The sequence below is a fragment of the Myodes glareolus genome, chromosome 6 (genome assembly GCF_982192425.1).
Source record: "Myodes glareolus chromosome 6, mMyoGla1.1, whole genome shotgun sequence".
Lineage (NCBI taxonomy): Eukaryota > Metazoa > Chordata > Mammalia > Rodentia > Cricetidae > Myodes > Myodes glareolus.
Genome location: NC_142031.1, coordinates 70,949,187 through 70,956,131, shown reverse-complemented (window position 1 = coordinate 70,956,131; position 6,945 = coordinate 70,949,187).

Below are 6,945 nucleotides of genomic sequence, written 5' to 3'. Positions count from 1 at the left end.
TCATAAAAAAAAAAAACCCCACAATTTAGACATTTCATATAACATATAATAAAGACTAATTTTATAGCTATTATAGTAGCTTCATCATATGTTTTGGATTATTATTGAGCATTAACAAATATGTATAAGAAATATGCAAGAGTGGGCTTATAAAACATGAATGAAAAATAAGAGGGAGCAGAATTATATAATCTGTATGTTTTCTACAGGAAGGCTTGTGAAGACACGTGTGGGGGGAAGAGTGGGGGAGAAAAAGGCTGCAGGGAAGGTCAGAAACTGAAGTAGAAGGACAAAATAGAGAGGGCAATGATGGGGAAGGAAGACAGAAGGAGGGGCAGGGATGCAGAAGGAAGAAAGGAGGGGAAAGGAAGAAAAGGAGAGAGCAGAAGGAAAACGAAGAAGGGAAAGAAGTGCGTGTGATGGGGGAGGGATATGAGAAACAGGACAGAGCTAGTGAAGTTCTAGACCACCCTCTCCCAGGTAAGGCTGGGCTGGTGAGCATGCTGAAGCCCTGGAACAGAGAGGAGGTTCCCTACCTTTGGCTGACTGTCACAGAAAATCAGAGAAGAGACAATATGTTCTTATCAATGAGACCTGGGGAGGGACCTTTAGGTCTGGAAGGTTCTTAGGTTCTACAAAAGCACTCTGTCTGGGCCTTATGGCTGCTGGATATACCGTTCGCTGGGAAAGTGATGGCAGTTTGAGAGGTGACCAGCAAAGTCCAGAGGTTGCCCAGAAGCACAGCTTGGTGAATGTGGAGGGAAGATAAGAGCAAAGGTGTAGGGAAGGAAAGAGAATTGCTATGTCTACTTATATGGCTTTTCCAGTAAAATGGTTGAAAGCTACTCTGACATGACGGCACTGTGACCTGGGCTCCCTGTCCCTCAGCCTCCTCCAGGAAAGAAAGCTGAAGGGGGAGAAGGATTGCGCATGCCTCTAATACAGTGTGGGGCTTAGCAGGTGTCTTTTCTGCCAGGTATCTCCTCTCCCACCTATGATCTATGCATTGTCTACTGAGCATTGCACCTTCTCCAAGAACAGACACATACTGAAATCTATACTTTTTTTAATAGATAGAAATTTGTTTCCTCTTGTCTTTTCAGAACTCCCACCCCATTGTTTTGGAGAAAGAGAAGTATATATTGTGGAGGGGTATTTTCTCATCAATATTTGTAAAACTGTACTTTGTGTTCTTGCTAAAGTCAGTGTGCATTTGTTTTAAAACCACAGTTCTCAGTCTTTTGTTAGCCGTGATAGCTAAGATTTTATATAACATTGCCTTCACTCTTAGCTCTCAGAGGACACAGGAAAGGGGTCCCTTGCCAGCTCCCCTCATGCATCCAGCAGCAATGCTGGCTGGATTAATGACATTACACCTGCTCCAGTCACCTGTGCTTTCTGTCTTAATGTGGGGACCTGCCTTTCAGGGCCACAGGGAACAGGCTGAACAACTCACCAATATTTTCTTTAAAACAGGAAACCATTAAAAGTAAACTTATAGAAATAGCACACTTTCCCTTGTTAGAAAAATTGCCAAGTTTTAAAAAATGAGAATGGCAAGATGAGAACACAGTGGCACAGAAAACCTTAAGTTGAAGGAGTTGTCTGTCTTGCCTGTACGATGTCCCTGTTGAGCCCATCAGAGTAGCAACCTCACAATGTCCAACAGACCATGTCTTCGAATTGTCTCAGGACAAAGCTACAGATTTTCCAGTGGCAGCTGGAGTGAGTGCTCAGTGATTACAGCTTCCTCGGCCAGCTGGTGTGGTGGCACATACCCATGGTCTAAGCATGTTGATGATCTGAAGCAGGAGGATCACTGTAAGTTCCAGGCCATTTTGGGCTCCCTGTGGAGACTCTCTAGAAACAGACCAAGATTTCCTACACTAGTCCTTTCTCCGCTGGCTGGTGTGAAGTTGCCACACTGGCCCCAGCATTCCCACTCCGGTGAGTTTCACGCTTTTGGGCTACCTCAGGTGTATTTGGCCACAATCTGTATCTCAATCCTGATCAAAACAGTTGCTCTTCCTTTCTGCTCCTCCCTCCTTTCTGTCGCCTACCTTCTCTTTCTCTCACTCTTCCTCTACCTCCTCCTTGGCTGTATTCTGCTGTGACGGGAGACTGGAGACTGCAGATCTGAATCTCCAGAAGAAGCTGTCCCAATATAAGAAAAATCTGTATCTCTAAGTAGCAACAACAACAACTATTTTCATGGAAAAGACTCTTTTTTTTTTCTCATTTTCAAAACAGCTTGCTCACCAGGTCACTCACCAAGCACTCTCTCCACTGGTGGCAAGACGACATACCTTACATTCCAAACTGTAAAGACACAGCTGCAGGAAGCAGCAACAGTTAGAAGGCAAAAACACAATCCAATATGTTTTCTTTGTAATCTGCTTAAATCTCTATTAACGAAGACAACAGAATAGCTAAAATGTAGACATCACATTCCCCTGTAGATTAAGAATGATCAGTAGGCTTTGGGATTATGAATTTAAATATGTTTCCATTACAGTGAATAAAATGAAATTTCTGAGGAATTCTTTTCATAGTTCCATAAGCTTCTAAACATTTACTTACAAATTCCTAAAGTTTTATTCATGACTTGTGATATTTTTTCTTCACTCTCTTTGTCAGCATGTTCTTTGTGGTTGGGATTTTTAAGGCTTTGCCCTATTCGTCAATGCAGCTAGGACATCTGTAATGCTCTGTGGGCATGTTGGTCTGATTCTTCTTCAGACCCAACTATGGAATAGCATTTTAAATGGCAGTGTTGCTCGTAGATATTTAACTTGTGTCTTTTAAATTCGGAAGGACAGATAGTCCGTAGATGTCCACAGTGCCTTTAGTGAGCATAGGCGTGTTGTTCATGATGTCTTTCTTTCTCAAACACATGTTTTTGCCTAAAGTGCACCACACTGGAAGCCAACCGCCACAATTGTACAGAAACGCAGCATTTGCCTTTATCTTGCTTTTCTCATTTTTTTTTTCTTTTTCTTTTCTTTTTTGTTGTTTGTTTTTGTTTGCTTGTGTTTTAGAGACAAGGTTTCTGTGTAGCCCTGGCTGTCCTGGAAGTCGCTCTGTATACCAGGCTGGCCCCAAACTTGGAGATCCACCTGCCTCTGTCACTGCTGCCAAGTGTTGGGATAAAAAGTGTGCATACAACCACAGCTCAGCTGAGTATTTTCCTTTTTTGCTGCTTCCTTTTTCTGTGTAGGTACAACAGAGTTGTGAGTTTGCTCTTAGCACAGAGCACTGTGATGGGGAAAAGTCCAGCCATGGCACATTAATATTCTACCCATTTATAGGAATTAGAATAAGAGTTTATGAAACAGAATCATGATTTAAGCATTTAATAGCAAGAGTTAGAAAGGGCAATGAAAGTCACATTAAAAAGGCATGAAATCTCTGGAGGATTTTTGAGTTTCTTCTACAGAATAATTTCCATATGATTTAGCTGCCTTATCAGCAGGAATAAAGGGTTATAAACATTAGTTAAATAGCAAGTCTACAGAGAAATAGAAATAGCAGATAGTTGGAAAATGGATAATACAGAAGCATCTTTGTGAGACTTTTTTTTTTTGCTAACAGCAAAATTGTTCTAACAAGTTATGAAGGTGGTTCATGTCAATAGACTGAAGAAGTTAGGACAAGAAATGCACAGTTTTTGACATATGTATATCAAATGCCTTTGTCTAAGTTTAATATTTTCTGCATAAATTATACATCTAGCTACATTAACTCACTTTAGAGATGACGAGATAGCAGAAATAAGTATGTTTCCCTACATATGCTTTGACAAATGTTTGTCATCCCCAATCTGCAGATTTCCTGCAGATGACAAAATAGGCAAGCAGTACAGTGAAGAGGCTGATTCTGATAATGGCGACAGGAGGAATAATCGAGAAGTAAAATACAGAAGCAGAAAAAGTTAAAAATTATTTGCCATTGTTGGTATTCCGGTCTGAATGAACGTAGTCAACGGCAGTGCCGGTAAGGGAAGTTGAACATTTCTGAGCAGGCACATTTTGCTGGACTGGCTAGTGTGATATTTTCATCGTGAGCACAGTCGGTGTCAATTTTACTCTAAATCCCCAAAGAAAACTTGAGTAGGGAATTGAAATAACACGTCGAAAAGCACACTAAACCTGAGATCATGTCACACATCATTTTCAGTGTCATTTTGAGTGGGAGTTGCCTAGAATTGTGCTAATCTGAGTAACAAGGAGATCTGTTCTACCCGGGGTAGAGTATACACCAACAGTTCACAACTGAGGAGAACAGGGTGTTAGAACACCATTCTTAACTTCGCGGCACTGGGGACCTGATCCTGTGGATGACATGCTTGTTTCCCTCAGAACTTTGAGTATTGAAACTTCATTCAATAGAATGTGACTGGGTGGTAAAGTCTTCAGAGTGCAATTATCTTCGGAGGAGACCATACTTGGGGCCTCTATTAAGGAACAGTAGCCTCAGGATGAGACAGTGACAAACATCTCACTATGTGTGGCTAGTTTGGAATGCATTATGCAACCCAGGCTGGCCTTAAGTTTGGGATTTCCTGCCTCAGTTTCCCGAGTGCTGTCATTCCTAATGTGTATCACCAGACCTTATTGTGCTGAAGCCCTTGTAAGGGAAAGAGCAGGGTTCTTCATTGTACACCTTCTCCATCCATGTAAAGACACCCTGAACAGATTTCTGTAAGCTGAGGAGCAGCTCTCAAAAGCCATCAAGGCTGCTGGTACCTTATAGCCCTCGAGAATTGGAGAAATATTTGCTCTTTAAGCCATGAAGACAACAGTGTTTCCTCAGGGCAGCTGGGACTAAGAGAATTGATATTGGGAAAATGTTTTATTAAAACCTGGGTTTTAGGGTCAGCCTTAGTGACACCTGCCTATAATTCCTGTACATAGAAGGCTGTGGCAGGAGAAAACAAGCTTGAGGCAAGTCTAGAATATATTGAGACCCTGTCTCAGAAAATGAAACACAAAGCCCAGATTAAAAGAAAAACAAAATGATCACCACTACCACCAAAAAAACAAAATGGAACAAAACACCCCCAAGCGGACACCCGAGCTTTCACGACCTCTGAAGGGATTCATATGCAAATCATGAAATCTCCTGAATTTGGACTTTTTCCAGGGTTTTGTGTTCAATTGAGATGTCAACCTAGAGATAGGAATGCAAATTCACCGCTGCTGGATTGCAGCAGGGCTCATGGTGGAGTGGCTACCAGCTGCGGTAAAGGCACTGGTGGGTGGTGCTTAATAACCTTCCCGGGACGGCTGCAGCCTGTGTGGTAAGCCCAGGAGAGCCACTGGAGTAAACGGCACAGGTTGGCAAGGCAGGCCTATATTTCACTTCAGTGTGTCTCCCGAGTACCCCGCGATAACAGATGGGAGGGAAATACTTTTGGCTGATGAATTTTTTGCCACATTTGAAATGAGCTTTGATGACAGGACACTACTCAGTATTTTTCTATCATGAACAAGGAGACACTAATAAAACTGGAGTTCTCAGTGAAGGAGCTGTGTGGCCTCCTGCTATGTGCAGACTCAGCTGGCAGTGCTTGATAAAGGTTGCATATGAAATTTAACATAGATTTGTTTTGTTCTTGGCTTTTTTTTTTTTAAGGGATAGGGTTTCTCTGTGTAGTCTGGGCTGTCTTGGAAATATCTCTGTAGGTTAGGCTAGCCTTGAACTCACAGAGTTACACCTGCCTCTATTTCCTATGTGCTGGGATTAAAGGCATGTGCTACCACCCTGGCTGAAATTTAACTAGATTAATAATAGTTAAATATTACATAAACTTGAGTAATAATTTTTTATATAGAAATGATATGAAATAAGCTATGTAAATATTTAACATGCATATATCATAAAAAGATATTGAATATAACTGAGATTTATAAAACATAAAGTATATATTACTTTATGTAGTTTTACTGACTATATCTGTAAATTTGTTTTATATTTATATTTATTTTGTGGGCAAGTAAAGCAACCCCAAGAAGATTAAACAGACAACCAAAACGATCTGCTTGTCATATAGGAATCATTTGTTAATGTCTAAAAAAATTAGCACATTCTTCTAGAATGAGAAGTTTTGTTTTTGGATTGGTAAAATAGTGTAATTTTAGAATAAATTAAGACACTTTTTTTTTACTATTTATTTGCTTAATTAATCAATAAGGTGTGTGTGTGTGCGTGTGTGTGTGTGTGTATGCCTGAGTACTTCTAAGTACACAGTGTGTATGCTAGAGCCCTCAGATGTCAGAAAAGGACATGAGATTCCCTAGGACTGGAGCTATAGGCAATTGTGGGCTGTCATGTGGGTTTTGAGAACTGAATTAGGTCCTCCGCAACAACAAGATGTACTCTTTCATGATGTGACATCTTTCCAGTCTTATCAAAGGATTTTAAAATATGGAATATCAACCCCTGTACTGCAGATTGATCAAAGACACAGAAGAAAGAACAATATTGAATCAGATAAGCCTCTGCTCTTCCAAAACTTGCATGAAGCAGGCTATGGCAAACACCTTCCTGACTCCGAGCTGTATCAGCTAAGAACATGTTTGTTCTGACTCACAGGATGTTTGCTCTTAGATTATGTTTTAAAGGTTTTTAATATCTGTCATATTATCTATTAAGCATGGATGAGGGGATGGTGTCAGCAATCAGGGGCTGGAAATTCCCTGGAGCTTGCCGAGCACAAAAACATGAGGACAGTTTCTATAACTGAATCTGCAGAGGGGAAAGAACAAAGTCCACTGTCTCCATAGAAGAACTCAAGAAAAGGCCTTGTGATGGTTTATTATCCTATATGAGTAAATTGACCATGACAGAAAGAAATTCCTAAGTTGCTTAAATTATACTTGCTAACTTTTAAAGCACAACCCTGCAAAGTCAAGCAACTTAAGGTTGCTGTATTGCCTCTTAGCT